Source organism: Oreochromis niloticus, unplaced genomic scaffold (assembly GCF_001858045.2).
Source record: "Oreochromis niloticus isolate F11D_XX unplaced genomic scaffold, O_niloticus_UMD_NMBU tig00007294_pilon, whole genome shotgun sequence".
Lineage (NCBI taxonomy): Eukaryota > Metazoa > Chordata > Actinopteri > Cichliformes > Cichlidae > Oreochromis > Oreochromis niloticus.
Window position 1 is genome coordinate 1 of NW_020328468.1, and position 19,705 is coordinate 19,705.

A 19,705-nucleotide genomic window follows, 5' to 3' on the forward strand; every position below is an offset into this window, starting at 1 on the left:
CATGTTTCCACAAACTTCTGTACTAACTGTCGGCCTTTGGCCTTCGCTGTTCTGTAGCTAGAGTAATGCCCCACCCCCAGCTCTTTTCAGCCTCCCTCCTTACCTGATCCTTCCCAGTGTGCATCCATGTTGCTTCCTCCTGTGTTCCCCGCACATGCATGATGAAGCCCGTGTACGTACGTTAAGCAGCATGGTCTACTGTGATGGATGCCTAGGTTATTCTGTCGATCGATTCCCACAGTAGGATTTCAAAACATCTGAGTCTTCTGTGAAATAAAGTGAGCAAGTGTGACACGCACAACCACAGCTCGGTTCAGACAGACTGAGCAGAAACACAAACAAGCGCCATTCTGGAGTCAGTCCTCCTCACCTGTTTCTGTAGAAGCTGTGAAAAGAGATCTGCTGTGCTGGGTCCAGGCTACATCCAGGTCATCTTTGTTTTTGGTGTATGATATTTCAGTGTCTGTGTTGTGTTCAGCCCTCTCCTCCCCTCCCAGGTCTGCTCTCTTCAGTGTGTCTCTTTGTGAAGTCGTTTCCTGTGATGATGAAAATTTCTCTGCCTGAATCTTTGTAGGGAAATATTGACTGAAATTACTACAATGTCATGTGATAGACATATACATTTATTCGATACTGTAATAAATTAACTGAAGATGAATATTAAGGTTTCTTTATGAAATGCAAGAAAAAAAATCTTAGAAAAAACTCGTTTTGAATCATGGCATGAGGTGTAACGTGTTCCTGAAAGAAAACGAAGGTCTTTAATCAAGTGAAGTTGACCTTATTTAAATATAGTTATTTATTTCAAGGTTCAACGTGTCTGAGTCATTATTTATAACTGAACAATATAACAATCAAGTCAGTGATTCATCGAGTCATCCAGCTATCAAACCCTGTAATCTGAAACTAGAGGACATTTTCATGTCTCGACTCATAAATACAGTGAAACTTTGCAGATTAATAAGTAGTGATGGTCGCCTCACAGTAAGAGGGTCTGGATTTGAATCAGTGAGCTGGGCCTCCATGTGTACGCACATGAGTACCCCATATGCACGTTAGTTAACTGGTGACGCTAAATTAGCTGAATGAATGGTTGCCTGTGCTCTGTATCGACAGACTGATCACCTGTTTCAGGTAAAAAAGGTAAAAATGTATAATGGTGGTGGCACACCATTGTTATTAATTATTAGCTCTAAAGACAAAGGTATTTGTGTGTGTGTGGGGGGGGGACTCAAAAGTACCATATGCACTTTCATGGCCATGTGAGGCCTGTTCCTCATTATCACAATAAAAGCAGATAAACAATCTGGGATTGATTCCGAGGGCTGAATTCCATTTCATAGCTTTTCACTGACAAACTTAATATAAAGTTGAAAGAAATGTTGATGAAAGTGAAGGAGGCCATCAGTTTCGTCTCCTGTCCAAGCGCCTTCTTAGTTTGAGAACAACTGTGGAGACACACAGACCAATATCTCCTCTTTGACTCCCATCACCCACTGAAACACAACATGGGGATCAGGATCCAACACCACTGAGCAGAGAGACGTTCCATGTACCTGAGGATTATACGGTAATCTACGCTGTAGCTACGTTATAGCCACAAAACTCTCTGAAACCCTACGCCAGGGTCTGCAACCTTTTACACCCAAAGAGCCACTTGGACCCGGTTTCCACGCAAAAGAAAACACTGGGAGCCGCAAATACTTTTGACATCTAAAATGAAGATAACACTGTATATATTGTTTTTTGTACCTTTGTGTGAACAACTAAGGTGCTGCTTATGAAATCCATGAAGTGCTACAGAGAAAATTACATTTTTTATGTAATCAACACATTTTGAACTCTTAAAGAAATATAACAAAAGCAAAGACACCCAGCGAACTAAAATGATCCATGTAGCAAACAAAAACTGTTGTGAGCCCCCTTATATCCTTTGGCTTTTGGAGCCTGACCTGACTTTTAAAAAATAATTGGTAAAAAAAAAAGCTCTATGCTGCTGAAAATTGAAAATAGATATTTGCAAAATTCTGCCTAAATATGTTTTACCTGGTTAATTCGTGCGGCGGGGCGTGGTCTGCAGCGCGCGCTGCAGGAAGGCGGACGCACCTGAGCGGCACCCAATCACGCCTCGCCGCCTTAAAGTCTGCGCTATCTGTGCTGTTGTGTTGGTGGTGTGTGTCGGGCTGTGAGCTGCGAAGCTACAGCCGGCTGTATGCGTACAGCAACCGGTGTGAAAAGCGCGTTCATGCAACATCGTCGGTCTGCCGTGGTATGTTACAATGGGACTTCTGCTCCTGAACCTCTGCGCACAGCGTCTGCTAATCGGTGCTGTGCGAAGTCAGTTTACGCAGGACTGTAAGCTGTCATCGTCGTCTGTAGGCGTGACAGTGTTTGTCTTAACATAGTTCACGGTGCAGCTGCTGACATAATGTGGATCGAAGATCCATAATTGGCCTACCCGGGTTGAAAGTCTCGATAAATGCACGGTGTTTCGGTGGAATACCGGCTTCCGCGAGTGTGACGCTTATATTGAGCGAGGAAAAATAATAGAATATAATTTATATTTATATTTCAATATCACAATAATCTTCCAATTTAGAACTACAAGTTTAAAAGAACTAACATAAATAATACACTTCAGCGAAATACTTCTAATTTATTTTCCCAACCACGCGGACCGCACTATAAGGACTAAAGAGCCGCATGCGCTCCGGACCGCGGTTGCCGACCCCTGGCCTGAACCAGCTCCCGCTGATTCAATCCAGTTTCAGCAGGCATTCAGTCTGGCTGCCAACGTCACCCTACTAGCTGTCAACATTCGTAATGACGGCTCATCATGACAGGAAGTGGCATCTACACCTTTTCTGCCACCTACCACCACGCCAGGAAAGGGACCCAGAGAGGCAGGCTGCTGGTGGCCAGAGTGCCAGTTTGGAGCCACTTGAGGTAAAACAAAGTGCAGCCAAAGAGGTGGAGGCTGTGGTGGGAGTCAACAATATCAGCGGCTACAGACTCTGGATACTGCTACCAAGATAGCTGTGATGACCCCCTCTCCTCCTACCCACCTTCATCTCCTCTATGATGTATGACACATTTACATTTGTCCTCTTAAATGAGACACAAGGCGACATTAAAGTGTGCAACGGCACTTTCTGCTGCCGCCTGCATACAGGTGGTTACTGCAAGACCATAAAGAGCTCTATGCTTTCGGCGCACTTGCAGGAACACACACCGTCAACGGACTTACGCACTGCAGGCAAGAATCACATGAATTTGAATATTTCTAAAAAGGTTAAAACTGACAACTCACTACTTTATTTGCCACATGTTAAATATCTACAGGTTTGTGCAGTAGTCTGTTGTGCAGGGTTGGATCAGAGCTCTTGTGGACAGGAAGCGAAGAAGCAGAGTCTAAAATGGACTTCCTGTTGGAGGGGAACTTTGACACCAAATACGTGTACCCATCTATTCTGACAAGCCGAATGTTCCTGGAGCAGCCAGAGAGTCTGGAGAAAGCTGCAGACGGGAGACTGACCAGAAACATTCAAACACGAAGGGTGGCCTGGTCACTGCCTGCCTGTATGGACGAATGTACCACCTGGACAATGAATAAACTTTAGAGGGATCAGGAAAATAAGTTCAGTGTTATGGTTAAGAGCTGCTCCAACCTTCAGCTGTTACACATTCTTTTATCTCTTATAAAATAAACCAACAAAATGTCTTTATTCATCTGTACTTAATCTTTACAGTACAAACATTCCACCAAGTAGCATTTATCCTCTGTTTGAATGTTGCATATTCCTCAAAAGGCAATATTTAATAGTTTCTCTCTCTCTCACACACACACACACACACACACACACACACACACACACACACAAACAACACAGTGACAGCCACCTTCTCTTGTCTCCTGTACACAACAAAACATTAAGAAGTTACAGCATTGCAAGTTTCCATTCCTTGGCTGCTCATTCAGTCATCAGTTGTACAGTACATTGGTCTTACATCCACTGCTGTCACATCTGCTCTCAACGATTCAATCTCCACCTGGAATAAATACGTAGGTTCAATATTGACTTTCTCTCCTAGAATCAAGAAGTCGATCCTAATCATGAATGCAGCATTATAAGTGTCCAGAGTGACAGTCAGTGGCTGCTGTGAAAGCTCAAAGAACTCTGAATAAAATCTCAAGTACAGTAGGAAAACGCCTTCAGCTGGTCCCATAAGATTGTCCCTCAGTTTCTGTATCTTAACAAAGAAAAAAAAAAGCAGTCCTCTGAGCTTTTCTTCACAGATGCTCCATTAGTAAATGTGAATGAAAAATCTTTGAAAAGATTTAAAACTGTATCCTCAAACAGAAAGAGTTCAACGTAAAAATAAAACCACTGCTTTACATGAAAGGACGCTGACCATGTTACTGATCGTACAGTGATGCCGTGGAAAAAAAAAGTGGCAAATTATTCTTATTTACCAAATTATACATTAGTGCATCTTTTCCACTGTATGCACCTGAAGGAAGCAAGCATGTGGTTCAGACGAGGATTATTTTAGATTTGAAGAGACTTACCTAAGAACTCTGCTTGTATTACTGCCCTGTCAAGCTTTTGTCAGTGATCTATTAAGGCTCCTGAGTGGCTGGCTAACCTGCCAGTATTGAGGTTCCACTAGTCCTCAGTACGTTTCTGAATCTGAGTCATTCATTCATCATCTCCGGAGACAGAGGACAGCAGGCGTTCTGGCCTGCAGTAGGAGGCGTGGTCAGGTCTCAGTGGGGCTGGAGTATCAAAGGCCACACCTTTGGAAATGTGGTTTGAGATAGGGTGGTGGTTGATGACTGTTTGAGTAGCGAGAGAGTGGGCAAAGCTGCTATGGTGACCATGGGTGAGGTGGGCATCATTGAGTTAGGATGAGGCCAAGCAGTCAGCTACATCCCGATTGGGAGCACAAGCCAAAGCTGAGTGTAACCTGGGAAAAAAGGAGGAAAGGGTTCATAGTACACATTAGAATTACACCTGAAGAGTATGTGTGAGTACAGTGAGATGAAAGCTGACCATTCTCATCCACAGCTAACACACGGCTCCTTTCACCAGCACTCCTGGACACCACTGTCAATCCCTTCCTGGCTGCTACATGCAAGGGCCTGCAGGTAGAAGAGTGTTACAGTAAGTTCACAGTGTTTTGCAGGTTATCCTACTGTTTACAGGTGCAACCTTCAGGTTCTACATACGTCTGCAGAGCAGCGTTGTGCAGTTAATGAGATTCCTGTCGCTGATTTTCTCCAGAATCAACAAGCACTTGTCTCGTGACCCTGAGAAGAACAGAGAGTACCAAAGTCATCTGCAGTGACCACATGAGATGTGCAACAATCCTGCCTTTGTCAGTATGTTAAAGAGATGACGTTCTGAGCTTCACATAAACGTTAATCTCGCGCAAAGCTTTAAAAGCTCTTGTGTGACAGTTACGGACCAGTGCGTGTGTGTGTGGCAAATATTGTTCACAATAATATGACATTCTCCAAATTGTGCCTTTAGTGATGCAAGTGAAACATGTGATGATGTGGTTAAATGTGTCTGCCAGATGTGTCCAAAGTGATACATAAATGTTCCAAGGGCAGGGCCAAAACATACACGTCCACACATTGCAAAAATATAAAATCTGAATTGTAACTACTTCAACTTAAATTTTTAATACTGAATGACTAAAGAACATTTCCTGTCTCTGAATAGCCCTTACCTTGCTGCAAGCCAAATGCAATGCTGTGTTCCTGTCTGCATCTTGCAGTGCCAAGTCTGCCTTAGCACCGCTCACCACACCTCTGTAACACAACACAACAGTGGAGATAAATACAAGTGAAAGGTTAAGAAATCAGGGACCATTATTCACAAGTTTATCCAGGATCAGTTAGTGTACTGACCCACAGCATTGGTCTGTCCATTTAGAGCTACCATCATCAGTGGTGTTCTGTGCATGTGGGTGAACAACATTTGCCTGAGCTCCATGGCTCAGAAGAAGGGAAACGCACTCCACATGGTCAGAAAAAGCTGCAGCATGAAGAGGAGTCCTGCATCAACATCAACACAGTTATTGTAATACGTTCCTGCTCACTAAGAACAAATACAAAAAAAAAACCCCTTCACACAAGTTAAGTCTGTCTGCATCTCTTACCTGCCCTTGGAGTCCGTTGCATTCACAATATTTGCACCAGGGAGTCAATTAACATCTCTGCCACTCCCTCATTATCGTTATCCTAAAACACATAACGCAGCCTGTCACACACCCTCAGAGCAAATCGATCCTCATAAGCATTCGGTCACTATTGAAAGGAAGCCTTGCTTTGTTGTTAGCCCTGCAGCATTTCGAGGTGTATATTGGATCCAGCTCTATACCTGTTCAAGTATTCACTGACCACAACCCATTGGTGTTCTCTCCCAGATGCAAACTCAAATCAGAGACTTATGCGTTGGTCCCTCTCTTTGCAAGATTTAATCTGCAAATCAAACATAAGAAAGGACGGAAAATGTATCGCTGATGCCCTGTCTCTTAGTTTGGAATTAAACAATAGGAGGTTGTTTAATTCTTATGAAGGGGGTGTTACGAACTTGTATTTTCATGTGTTTGTTCTGGGCAGGTAATTTTGTTTATGTTAATTCAGCTGTGCCAGGGCTCTGCTCCGATTGGTGCGTGGATACACCGCCCTGACGCGACTGGTTCCAGCTGGAGACCGCCCATTAAAAGGAGCTGGTGCTACGGCTGGAGAGGTCCTCGCGTTTCCCCTCAGCACCAGCATGTACCTGTGGCAGTCGTTGGCTGCAGTGTTGTCTGAAAAGTTTGGATGGAGTGGTAGGGTGAGCTGCCGTTCTTTTGATCACCCGTTTTCTCCTGTTTTGAATAGTTAGGAGTCAGACTCTGTCTTATTTTTGACTTATTTTGTAAGGTCAGGGGTCGGGATTTGTGTAGATTGTTTTGTTATTATTTGGCCTTGGCTCGCCTGAGTGTTGACATCCCGTTCTGTTGTTCCTCTTCTTTCTTCCACCTGTAAATAATCACAATATAACGAACGATTGTTTCCTGTGGCTGCTTGGGTTTGGGGGGAGCGAGTGCCTCGTTCATGTTATGCCTGGCCCTAGACGGTCGTAACAGTAGCTTCCAGTGGTTTTTTTAATTTATAATACAGAAAAAGCAATGTCGTATTCTAGCAATTATATTAATTACTGTATATCAGTAGTTGTTTGTTTTTTGTTTTTTACAGTATTAGTTTAGAGCACATTTCCTACTTGGGAATACCCTGATATGCCTCTTTGTAACTAAAAACAAGTCATTCTCCTGCTCAAGAGAGTAGCTTTAATGCGTGAAAACTGGAAGGTGTTGAAGACAGTGTGTTGGTTTACACTCATTAGGGTATTTGCACTGGACTCTATTAAGTTCAGTTAGTTTCAGTGTGGGGTGTTGGGGAGGATGAAATTTTATTATGTATGTATTTATTTGCACGGAACAAAACTTACTGCTAGCAGAATAACAACGACGTATGACTGAAATAACGCTTTTAATTTCAATTCAAGTTAGATTTTTCTTGTGCGCAACGCAGATTTTCTGTGCGCAGAGACCGTGCCAGCGCACTGCGCAGCTTAGAGGAACTTGGATACAGCCTATGGCGTTTGGTGTAACAGAGACGTGCACCTGCTGCTAATTAACAGCACAAGGGGCGGGCTACGCTCAGCTCAAAGGCCTTTGCAACGTCACAATAAGGAACTTCAAAGAGCTTCCAAACCAAGGCTTAAATAGAGCCTTAGCGACGCTATACTCCTACACAAGTGACTACAAAGTTTTCCGTCTAAAATACCGCTGAAAGTCTAAATACCAGTAAAGTCACCTTATTAAATAGTCTCACATTTATGCTAGAGCTAATGATCGCCATGGTCCAAACTTCAACAAGGCCCTCCAAACGTCCTCAGTTCAAATGCCAACAGGTACTGGCAGAGCTTAAAAATTCAGAGCTCAAAAGAGAAAGAACTAAAAATTAGAGAGGGAAGAATATATCCGACATATTAATTCAAAATAATCAGCACAACGATATTCTAAGAAAAGCCAGGTTTAAGTCACTCCACAACAGCTGGGAGGACGCAATCAGGCTAAAGAAGAGATAATGCAGGAGGAACAAGGAAGTCGGGAGTGGAGAGAGGCCGGCAGGAAGCTGACGTGATATTATTGGCAAAGCATATGGAAGAGGCGCAAAAAGGCGTGAAAATGCATTGAACTTGCCAATATAATAACGAGACAGTCAAAGAAAACTGCTTTGGCTGAACTTGAGAAAGAATTGAAACACAGCATTGTTAAAGCAACGACGTCAGGCCACCGAGAACGAACGCCGTCTTCGCGATATGGAGCTGGAATTCTCAAAGCCGCTCGTAAAAACATCCCAGTTTTAGACAGAACAGAGGGGAAGAAACATAGTGTGGTTTTAGAAAAGGAAGGTTCAGATGACTTTCAACCAAAGCAAAAGAAGCATTCCTGCAACTTTACTGGTCGGGTTCGTTTCTTCCGTGTCAGCAACGCAGAGCTCAAACAAACAACACCTAAAACGGACGAGTTCGGCTGCCAACAATTAATAAAACAAACAGGCTGTGTCTGTAGCGAAAGACTCGCCAGCTAATGCTAAAAAACTCATTCCCACACCCCCCCCCCTGTCTGAGAAACCAAGAAAACACAGCGTGCCCCATTATAAAACCAATACAAGGTTGTTGCACTTTACGCACCACGCTTATAGAGACGTGGGACATAAACACAATAAAATTTACTCCCACCCCGCCTCCTCTTCCTATTAAACCACAGAAACACTGTGTGCCCCCATTATTACAAATTAAGACAGGGTTCTTGCACCTTGCTTATCACGCTTATTACAGACATGGAATATTAACAGCAGTAAATATAAAAAACACCCTCTAACCGGTTGCAGCAGATAGCCGCCCCTCCCTGAGCCTGGATCTGCTGGAGGTTTCTTCCTGTTCAAAGGAGTTTTCCTTCCCACTGTCGCCATGTGCTTGCTCATAGGGATCATTGATTGTTGGGGTTTTTTTTCACAACAACAGTTGTGAAATATTCACAACTGTTGTTGTGAAAATATAACTGTTGTTGTGAAAAATTCACAACAACAGTTATATTGCAAATTCTTCACCATCCATCAGCCATTACAATACATTAATAAAAATCTTGAAATACATAAAATGTTGATGTTTGATTTGTTTACTACTACGTGTCTGATAGTGATTATCTGAGTAGATAAAACAGTGGTCCTGTACCACAACATCATTATGGAGATGTGTGAGAATGACTGGGAGATACTGGGACTACTGTGAAATCAGAAAAAGCAGAGTGGGAGGTACATTGCTTCTCCAGCTGTGTAAATTACATTTTTCTCAGCAGCAACAGCTTTGGGGTTAGGAGAATACCAGGACCAGTCAGTGCACAATTACCAATTCATCAGCTGCATAACAGCAGCTGGAGCCTCACAGCTGGAGCGCACTGTACTGAGTGAAACATTTCACACTTCGGCGGCTCCGCTTTGTGTGTCTTTTTTGCACTAGATTCTGAAGCTGCAGGTTTGATCTATCTTCAACAACCTTGACTGAACCAGCAGCAAACTGTGTGTTTGAAATATTTATTCCCACTATACAACTTGTAGTCTGCAGAGGTTATGTCTGACCAATAATTCAGACAAATAATTACAAAGATCTGTTAGTTATACTTAACCACAAAGGAGCTCATTTCAGTATCCAGTCAAAGACTCTTGGTTATAGAAACTTTAGCAATTTCTTTAGCAGCTGAATTGAATTCGAAACAATATCACACACAATGGCCTTCGCTCAGTGTTTTACATTGTTTCAACCACTTTTTTTTAACAGTACCAACATCATTAAATCTCACAGTTTACAAAAGACTTGTAAACCTGCTCATTTTCTTGCCAAAGATTTATAAGAAATGGATATCTCGAAGCCATAAACCAGGGCGTATATTAATATAGGGTGTGTCCTTTAGTTTTATTTTCCTCATAGTTTCTAGAGAAATTGTTTTAGGATGAACTTTGTTTTTCTGACAAAGTGTGTTATCACATTTTTTTAATGTGGAACTTTTTTGGTCAAAATGACTACATAATAAACACGTTCGTACAAGCCTCACTGTTCAATCATACTTAAGTGTGTGGTCATAGCGTGAATGCCAGGTTATGTAATCGTGTCTGTGTAAACTCTAAATCTCCGGAGCAAAGTCAATGATAACGAATGTTCCAGAAAAATCACCCGAGGCAGTCTAAGCACCTTCCTCTGCCCTTCCTCAAACAAATGAACTGATTTAGAATCTGTCCGGGACTTTTGAGACTGAATTAAATGTCTGGAAAGGTCTCTTGTGATTCAAGTTTATTTCTAATGTTCTCCCAATGTAGAGTAAGACATTTCCTAATAAGCTCATGAGAAACAGCTTCTAAAATATTTATCTATAACATATTTTTATGCACGTGTGTCAGGCTTAAGGCAACGCACTTCGGAGACTTTCTTCGGTACTTCTTTTTAATGTTTTTAGAAAACCACCTTCTTCCTCAACATCCATCCGTGTCAGAAAAATAAGAGCACGACTCACCTTCCGGTATACCTTTTCCAAATAAAACTGTAACCGACATTAAGTTTAACAACAATCCCAGACAATTAAGAATCTCGAATGCAACGAAAGATAGGGTAGAGTAGCTTCCAGTGAGCTTTTAATTTTATAATACAGAAAAAGCAAATCGTCGTATTTCTAGCAATTATTATTTCACATGAGTACCCATATGCACGTTAGGTTAACTGGTGACGCTAAATTAGCTGAATGAATGGTTGCCTGTGTGTCTGTATCGACAGACTAATCACCTGTTTCAGGTAAAAAAAAGGTAAAAAATGTATAATGGTGGTGGCACACCATTGTTTATTATTATTAGCTCTAAGACAAGGTATTTGTGTGTGTGTGTGTGTGTGGGGGGGGGGACTCAAAGTACCATATGCACTTCATGGCCATGTGAGCCTGTTCCCTCATTATCACAATAAAAGCAGATAAACAATCTGGGATTGATTCGAGGGCTGAATTTCCATTTCATAGCTTTTCACTGACAAACTTAATATAAAGTTGAAAGAAATGTTGATGAAAGTGAAGGAGGCCATCAGGTTTCGTCTCCTGTCCAAGCGCCTTCTTTAGTTTGAGAACAACTGTGGAGACACACAGACCAATATCTCCTCTTGACTCCCATCACCCACTGAAACACAACATGGGGTGATCAGGATCCAACACCACTGAGCAGAGAACGTTCCATGTACCTGAGGATTTATACGGGTAATCTACGCTGTAGCTACGTTATAGCCACAAACTCTCTGAAACCCTACGCCAGGGTCTGCAACCTTTTACACCCAAAGAGCCACTTGGACCCGGTTCCACGCAAAAGAAACACTGGGAGCCGCAAATACTTTTTGACATCTAAAATGAAGATAACACTGTATATATATTGTTTTTTGTACCTTTGTGTGAACAACTAAGGTGTGCTGCTTATGAATCCATGAAGTGCTACAGAAAATTACATTTTATTTATGTAATCAACACATTTTGAACTCTTAAAGAAATATAACAAAAGCAAAGACACCCAGCTGAACTAAAATGATCCATGTAGCAAACAAAACTGTTGTGAGCCGCCTCCCTTATATCTCCTTTGGGCTTTTGGAGCCTTGACCTGACTTTTAAAAAATAATTGGTAAAAAAAGCTCTATGCTGCTGAAAATTGAAATAGATATTTGCAAAATTCTGCCTAAATATGTATTTTACCTGGTTAATTCGTGCGGCGGGGCGTGGTCTGCAGCGCCGCTGCAGGAAGGCGGACGCACCTGAGCGGCACCCGCAATCACGCCTCGCCGCCTTAAAGTCTGCGCTATCTGTGCTGTTGTGTTGGTGGTGTGTGTCGGGCTGTGAGCTGCGAAGCTACAGCCGGCCGTATGCGTACAGCAACCGCGTGTGAAAAGCGCGTTCATGCAAACATCGTCGGGTCTGCCGTGGTATGTTTACAATGGGACTTCTGCTCCTGAACCTCTGCGCACAGCGTCTGCTAATCGGTGCTGTGCGAAGTCAGTTTACGCAGGACTGTAAGCTGTCATCTGTCGTCTGTGAGGCGTGAGCAGTGTTGTCTTTAACATAGTTCACGGTGCAGCTGCTGACATAATGTGGATCCGAAGATCCATAATTGGCCTACCCGGGGTTGAAAGTCTCGATAAATGCACGGTGTTTCGGCGAGAATACGGCTTCCGCGAGTGTGACGCTTATATGAGCGAGGAAAAAATAATAGAATATAATTTTATATTTATATTTCAATATCACAATAATCTTCCAATTTAGAACTACAAGTTTAAAAGAACTAACATAAATAAAATACACTTCAGCGAAATACTTCTAATTTATTTTCCCAAACCACGCGGAGCCGCACTATAAGGACTAAAGAGCCGCATGCGGCTCCGGAGCCGCGGGTTGCCGACCCCTGGTCTGGCCTAATGTCTGTATAGCTATAAGTCAGCACAGGATTAGGATAGAAGGAGGCTGCTGAATGAGTGAGCTTTCACCCAGCCAGCAGACTGGTGTTGATGTTACACCAGCCCATCCCATAATTTGTAACAAGAACAAATAGCATTGTTAGCTACTGACACCTGATTGTTTGCATCGTCTGCTGTTTATTAAAGATTCTTCAGGAAGACAGTTTTGGTATCTCAGATTTGTATGCACTACTTTTCATTTGATGTCTAGACTAGAATTTAGCCAAGTTACAGTCTGTTGGTACAATACACAGAAAATCACTCCTCCCAATTAAGATGCTAAATGGTTACCAACCTGGTCGGTAACAGTAAGATTTAATAAAGATAAATAGGAGGGGAAGTTCCCTCCCTGGGCTCCCGCTACAGGGATGTTTAACACAGCTATAGCTAAACAGCAGTTCAGAGTTCAGCACCATCATCTGTAATACAGCTTCCTGTCTGTGTTCACTGGCAAGTTAACTATCTCCACATTAAGCCAGAGCTCAAGTAAAAAAATGTACAACAAGGTGCATCATATTCTAGGTGGATTATTGGACCCCAACTTTTACAGTTTCAGACTAGTTTTTGGCCTGAATGATGTCCAATCAACTTTTAATGCTCAAAGCAGTGAGCTCAAAATCACTCAGGCAACATGAAGTCTGCCCTCTTTGTTTTGTTTAATAATGAGGTGTCAGAGTTTTCCCAGTTTTCAATTGTTGTGGGTAAAATGGCGATTTCACCAAGGCGGGACCTTATACCAGGGTCACAGACTTTATATAAAAGATATACTGTGACTTCACCAATTGATTAGCGTTGTGGCATCATCAGCCAAGGGAGGGTGGATCTGAATTAGAATCTAAGGACACTGCCTCTTCCTACGTGGGTGACTTGTAATCCCATGATGAAGCATACCCTGCTTTATCCTCTATCCTCAAAAGCTACAAAATGACCTTCATGTTTTTTTTTTATGTCATCTAAAATTACCAATTAAGAGCATAAATGCATCAGCAAGGTGATGGAGCTCATGTACAAGTCTCATTTCTGCAACCTCAAGAGTTCCCACCTTTCTGGTGATTTAAAAGAATTTCATTCAGAATGGCTTTATTTTCCAGACCTGGTAGCTACATCTGTTTTTATACACAGTATGTACTCAGTGTGCATTTGTTACATTGTATCTTCGCCCCAAAAGTTAGTCAGATAAATAAGAAAAGATTCATTCCTCTTCTTGCACACAAACAGCACATAAACAGCTGATTCATCACAGAGACGTTGCCCTTAGCCAGAGAGAGCAGAGTAGCAGCAGAGCTGTGGGAACACCCTACCCCGGGTCGCTGAGGTGTTTAATCATCATTATTGTCTAGTCCTACACCCACCTCTCCTGGTCCCTGTAGCCCAGTGTGTTTCCTCTTATTGTATTCAGACAGCATCTACAGCATGTCATATGCGCAAAACATGCTAGCTTGTAATGTTGTTGTTTATTGTGTCACTTCCAAAGGCATTGATCTGTAAATGTTTTATAGAAAAACACATTGAGGAAAATAGTCATCTGTTCTTATGGAAACACCAATCTGTCAGTCTGTCATTGAGTTCTGTGTGACAGTGTGATTTAACTGAAATGTAAAACCGTAATAACATTCCAGCTAAATTATGCTAAAGGAGAAAAAGATGCTTGAATTAGACGTAATTCAATCCCTAAAAACAAAGCACCAAATGTTGCTGTAAACTGCTCCTCCAATCAGTAAAACATATTAGCATGCTTCTAGTCTGTAGTGTAATAAAAATAATAAATCTAATATTTTAAATAGCCGCCTTTTTCAGCATGAAGGGTCAGGTCGGTGGAGGTCAGATTTGTAAGTGAAGGCCACCATCTAGTGGAAGCAACAGATCTCTGCAGACAGTCAGTTAACTGTATTCCTTGAAGCATATTTCCATGTGTAGCTGTGATATTTTTATTATAAAAATGTTTCCTATATCATTAATTACAACTTTTCATAGCTTTTTACAGGAATTAGCCCCTGTTATGGAGTGGATAATGAAAAATGTTGTGTTTTTGCCATGATGGGTTTTGATTTCATTGTGTTTTGTTATGTTAAATAAAAGATTTTTTTTCCCACAAAACAAGGACAATCGGTTTGTATGAAGTAAGAGATGATTTAGAAATATGTAATAGGTAAAGGACCCAGTAAAAGTATGATAAAGATTTTTAAAAGTATTCCTGTGCAAAAGTCAAAGATGCTCTGTCCTTTAAGGTGCTATAATAGTTTGGTCACTTCAGGGTTAGAGAGCTACGACTACAACAGAACATTTATGGGATTAATATCCTGCCACGCCATGAAACTGGCAGGACATAAATCCCACACATCACCTACAGAATCAAAAGTCCTTCCTCGTGACGGTTCAAACCCAGGTCACTACTGTGTCCAAACCCCTGAGTACTCTGAGTAGTATGACCTCCGTGCTGTTTGTAACTTGTAAAAAATATCACTGTGTGTTTGGCTCCTCCAGGTGATGGCGATGATGACGAGGAGGAAGGTCGTGAGGAGCGCCTTCCATCTTGTTACGACTACGTCATGCATTTCCTCACCGTCTTCTGGAAGGTTCTGTTTGCCTGCGTCCCGCCAACAGAGTACTGGAACGGCTGGGCCTGCTTCTTCGTGTCCATCAGCGCCATCGGGCTCCTCACCGCCATCATCGGGATTTGGCATCGCATTTCGGCTGCACCGTGGGGCTGCGGGACACTGTGACCGCCGTGGTGTTTGTGGCGCTGGGAACTTCCATTCCAGGTGAGTAATGTCCCGTTTCACTGTGTGAGAGCAGAAAAGGCAGAAAGGAGCGTGGATGATTTGATTGTTTTGAGTATTGGATGGATTATGGGAGAATACCCAGATTTATGAGTGCATGTAGTGTCACTTTGTAACTTTGTAGTTGTTTTGTGTCCTTCAGTCATTTGCATCATTTTGCATCTGTTTATAATCATCTATTTGTATCTTTTGTGTGATTTTGTAGGTGGTTTGTTGCTCTTTCTGGCCATTTTATGTCTCTTTGTCATTTTGCATCTTTTAATTGTTTTTAGTCACTTTTTTGTCATTTTTGTGTCTCTGAATCATTTCAATCATTTTCAGTCATCTTACTGGACACAAGCTTTGCGCCTCTTTAAGTAATTTGGATCTCTCTGTAGTTGCTTTGACTTTCTGTCAATCATTTGTACCTTTGCAGTTGTTTTTGTATCTTTTTGGTCATTGTTTGTCTCTTTGGAATCATCTAATTGCTTTCTATTTAAAAAATTTCTGGGGTGTGAAGGTGTGTGACTCACATTTCCACCTTTTCCTTCTCCAGACACCTTTGCTAGCAAAGTGGCTGCCATACAAGACCAGCATGCCGACGCATCGGTTGGAAATGTCACTGGCAGCAACGCAGTCAACGTGTTCCTGGGGATCGGAGTGGCATGGTCAGTGGCCGCCGTGTACTGGAGAATTAAAGGAAAGGAGTTCCGGGTGGATCCTGGATCACTGGCGTTCTCCGTCACGCTCTTCACCATCTTCACGTTCATCTGCATGTCCGTGCTATTGTTCAGACGCCGGCCCTCCATCGGCGGAGAGCTTGGCGGCCCGAAGTGTCCCGCCTCCTGACCACCCTCCTGTTCCTGGGTCTGTGGTTCCTCTACATCCTCTTCTCCAGCCTAGAGGCCTACTGTCACATCAACGGCTTTTAAGAGGAGATGAAGAATGTTCCAGAAGAATTTGCACAGCAGCACACACAAATCGTTGACTCTCAGTCCATTTAGTCCACGGTTTAACACAAACAAGTGTAAGATTCATCTGGTTAATAGGGCTTCAGATACATGTTCACAAACACTACATTTAAGCATGTGTAAACAGCGCATTTTAAACACATTCATTGTTACTTGGAAGATGAGGGTTAAGAGGAAGTATTTTTGGAGGGTGAGAGCGTGAAAACGAAAGGTTACTGCGGATAGTTAACGGGAGCAGACGGAGAGTGACAGAGAATGACTGTGACGGGAGATTCAGAGGTGAAAAGAAGGTCAGGTCAGTCAGAGGAGTGCTGCTTTATTCACTTTAAAGCCAGGTGTGTTTATTTTGGGTTGAGGAGCTCACTTCCAGGATCAGACCACTGAGACGGATCACAAACCTGTGAGCATTGAAGGAAAATACCTTTGTTTTCCTTTAGTCTCTCATTCAAACCATCAACTCTGCAGCTTCATGTTTCTTCACTGAGGAAGTGGAGGAGCACTGCATCAAATAGGAGTCGAATGTTTACAACAACATTACATTTGTTTACTACTAGAGGTTCTTGTATAGTGGTGATGCTTGTCTAATACGCAGTATAGCTGAAGGTGGCTCTCCACACGCGCTGTAAATAGTACAAACCGTTGTACATATAGAGTGTAGTAATTTCACAGGGCAGGCTGCCACACAAAAGGATGCAGAGACAGAAATGCCAGGTTTCTACTGTCGCTGTCAGCAAAGCTTCGATGATTTTCATTGCACAGGCTGGAACACTGGTAGTTGCAAATATTACAAATGTCAGCGGCTTTAGTTTTAGCGACATGCTAAGTGGAAAATAAAGTTTTAGCAACCAAACAAGTAAATAAGAAGCTGCATAAGTGTAACACTGACTAAAAGAACATCTTTGTACTAATCTCTTTACCGGACCACAGCCTCTGACAGGGGCTTGCATATAAAGCTGAAGGATTAGTTTTTGCATGTATAGCCATGTACAGAGCATCTTCACATTATATGTCATGTACATGCTATGAAAAAGGGAATAACCAGCCTAATTATCCACCTGTAATTATCCTGCCATCCCTGTGTTTTTGTGTCGACTCGGTGAACAGAAACTGTCAGCTAGTCCTTGATGTTAAATCTTCCTGTATAAAACAGAAGAAGCCGTTTGGTCGGGAGGAACAAAAGGACATTTTCCTCTCCTGAAGGACCAAATATGCGCTCACACACTCCTGATGTGTGCAGTGTCATTTAAAAACTTTGTCTGAGGCAGTCAGATGGGCTGATGAGCTGCAGTCAGCCATCGCTGTGTTACTGTTAGTGGCAGACTCGTCCATTCCTTTATCTTAAGTGACAGCAGCATGGGCAGACAAACATGTACGGGTGGTTAACAAGACTCAACAGTGTTAGTTTACTCTCAAAATAAGTCTCTAAAGTTGCTGATTGCCATCATCAGCATCCGGTCTGCAGCGTTTGTTAGGAAAAAGCTAATAATCTACACATTAATTAGGCTGCAGGACTGTAGTCTACAGCACACTAATGCTTTAAGATAGCAAACAAAGAATGCCTTAAGGGAAGCTCAAGTAAAAAAATCTAGTATTCAAGATTTCTGCTGTACAAACTGCCCAGGCTGCACTTTATTTAACGTAACTAAAACACTGTGTTGTGCTTATCTTTTCCTCCATCATTCTATAAGTGGTTACTGTGCAATATACGAAGGAGAACTGTCTCGTGTTTCCACTGGTTCGGATAACACCAGATCCAGGTGACCCATCATGTTGTCTATTCATGTCTGCTTAGAGCACATGTACCAAACATGTTAAAAATTTACTTTCCTTCTTTATGGAAAGCCAGCGCATCGTTTGTAATAACAAAAAAAGAAGGTTCTGATTAAAGACCAGAGGGTCTACCTGAAACGAGGATGTCTACACGGGAGCAGCACAGTCATCATAGTGCCACAGCAGGAAACATGGCTCTGCAAGGCATGCATGTGTTGCTCAGTATTGCATGGCAGACTTGGAACAAATGTTCACAAGCTACTGAAGAAACCGGCTGCTAAATACACCATAAAACACTGGATGGTGTGCGAACACGCTCTAATTCGTTTCGACATTTCCACGCTGGCACTTCAGGGCTACTATGTTCAGCACTGAGATGCATGAAGCAGGAAAGCCAGCGTGTGAAAAATGTCACAACAAACAGCAGTAAGATTGTCTTATAATAATAATAATGACTAGAAGCTTTAATTATTATCATTATTATTATTATTATTATAACTGCCTAATTTCAGTCCCATTAAATATATTTCTTTGAGGACATTGCATTATAAACCTCTCACCCACAGATGATAAGTGCTATACAAGTGGAACTCTTTATTATTGTTGTTAAACATGATAATTTGAAAAGGATTTGATTGGTTAACCCTGACTAACTTTGTAAACTTTCTAAAATCCAGTTTTGTATCTTTTCCTTGCAGATGTAGCCAAGGTAGATTATTTTGTATTTCTAAACAACATTTAGGATAGTTTCAGTGTATAAAGCTGGTATGTAGACTACATGGTGTCTGAATTTAGTGGGTTAGACTTTGATATATTTTCCACAGTGAGAAATCTCCCTTTAACGGTGTAGTAGTGCATCATAACCAAACTTTAAAGCATCTAATTTACTGAAATAGATGGTCCGCTAACTCATTGTGTCTTTGTTTTCATGTATAGTAGATAATTTATATATTTATTTATTTATAGAGATTATTTCTCTAAGCATAAGATGTGCTGCAGGTCCTTGAGGAGAACAGTTTGGAGTTTATTTGAGCAATTAGGTTTCAATGTGCAATACGAGAAAAGGTTCCGCTGCAGCTTACATTGTTCGAGCTCAGTCCGTGTCTTTTTTTCTGCCGCAGTGTTTGTCATAACCCTCCGCCAGTGTACACTTCTTCATGTCGTCCTTGTGACGGAGGAACTTTGAGTGTAAGTAGCATGTTTACATAAAGAAACAGTGTGGAACATTGCCAGTATAATTGTCAGTCTCAGGCTGTTGTGAGCTGAAGTTTTGTAGATATTAGCCGTGGCTGTGAGGCAGGTTTGTTGTGTGTGAGGTTCAAACAATCCCCTGAACAGTAGTTTACTCACTCAAACCACCAGGTGGACCAACAATAGATATGACACACACACACATGCAGAGGTCTGCTGAACTCTTGTGTAATGACCAGCACCAGCAGGAACAGAGCGAATCACCTCCACAATGTGTGCATTTGTGACCTCGGTGTGGCCCAGGAGCCAAAAACAGAACTGTCTACAATGTCCGGACAATGTTCCATGTTTCCACAAACTTCTGTACTAACTGTCGGCCTTTGGCCTTCGCTGTTCTGTAGCTAGATGTAATGCCCCACCC

At 42.1% G+C, this 19,705-nt stretch overlaps 2 pseudogenes; both read left to right on the forward strand.

The window, feature by feature from the left end:
• Window positions 1-2,689: 2,689 nt before the first annotated feature.
• LOC109197867 (biotinidase-like) lies at window positions 2,690-3,626 on the forward strand (annotated as a pseudogene).
• An 11,417-nt stretch (window positions 3,627-15,043) lies between these two features.
• LOC109197868 (sodium/calcium exchanger 2-like) lies at window positions 15,044-16,284 on the forward strand (annotated as a pseudogene).
• The last annotated feature ends 3,421 nt before the right edge of the window (window positions 16,285-19,705 follow it).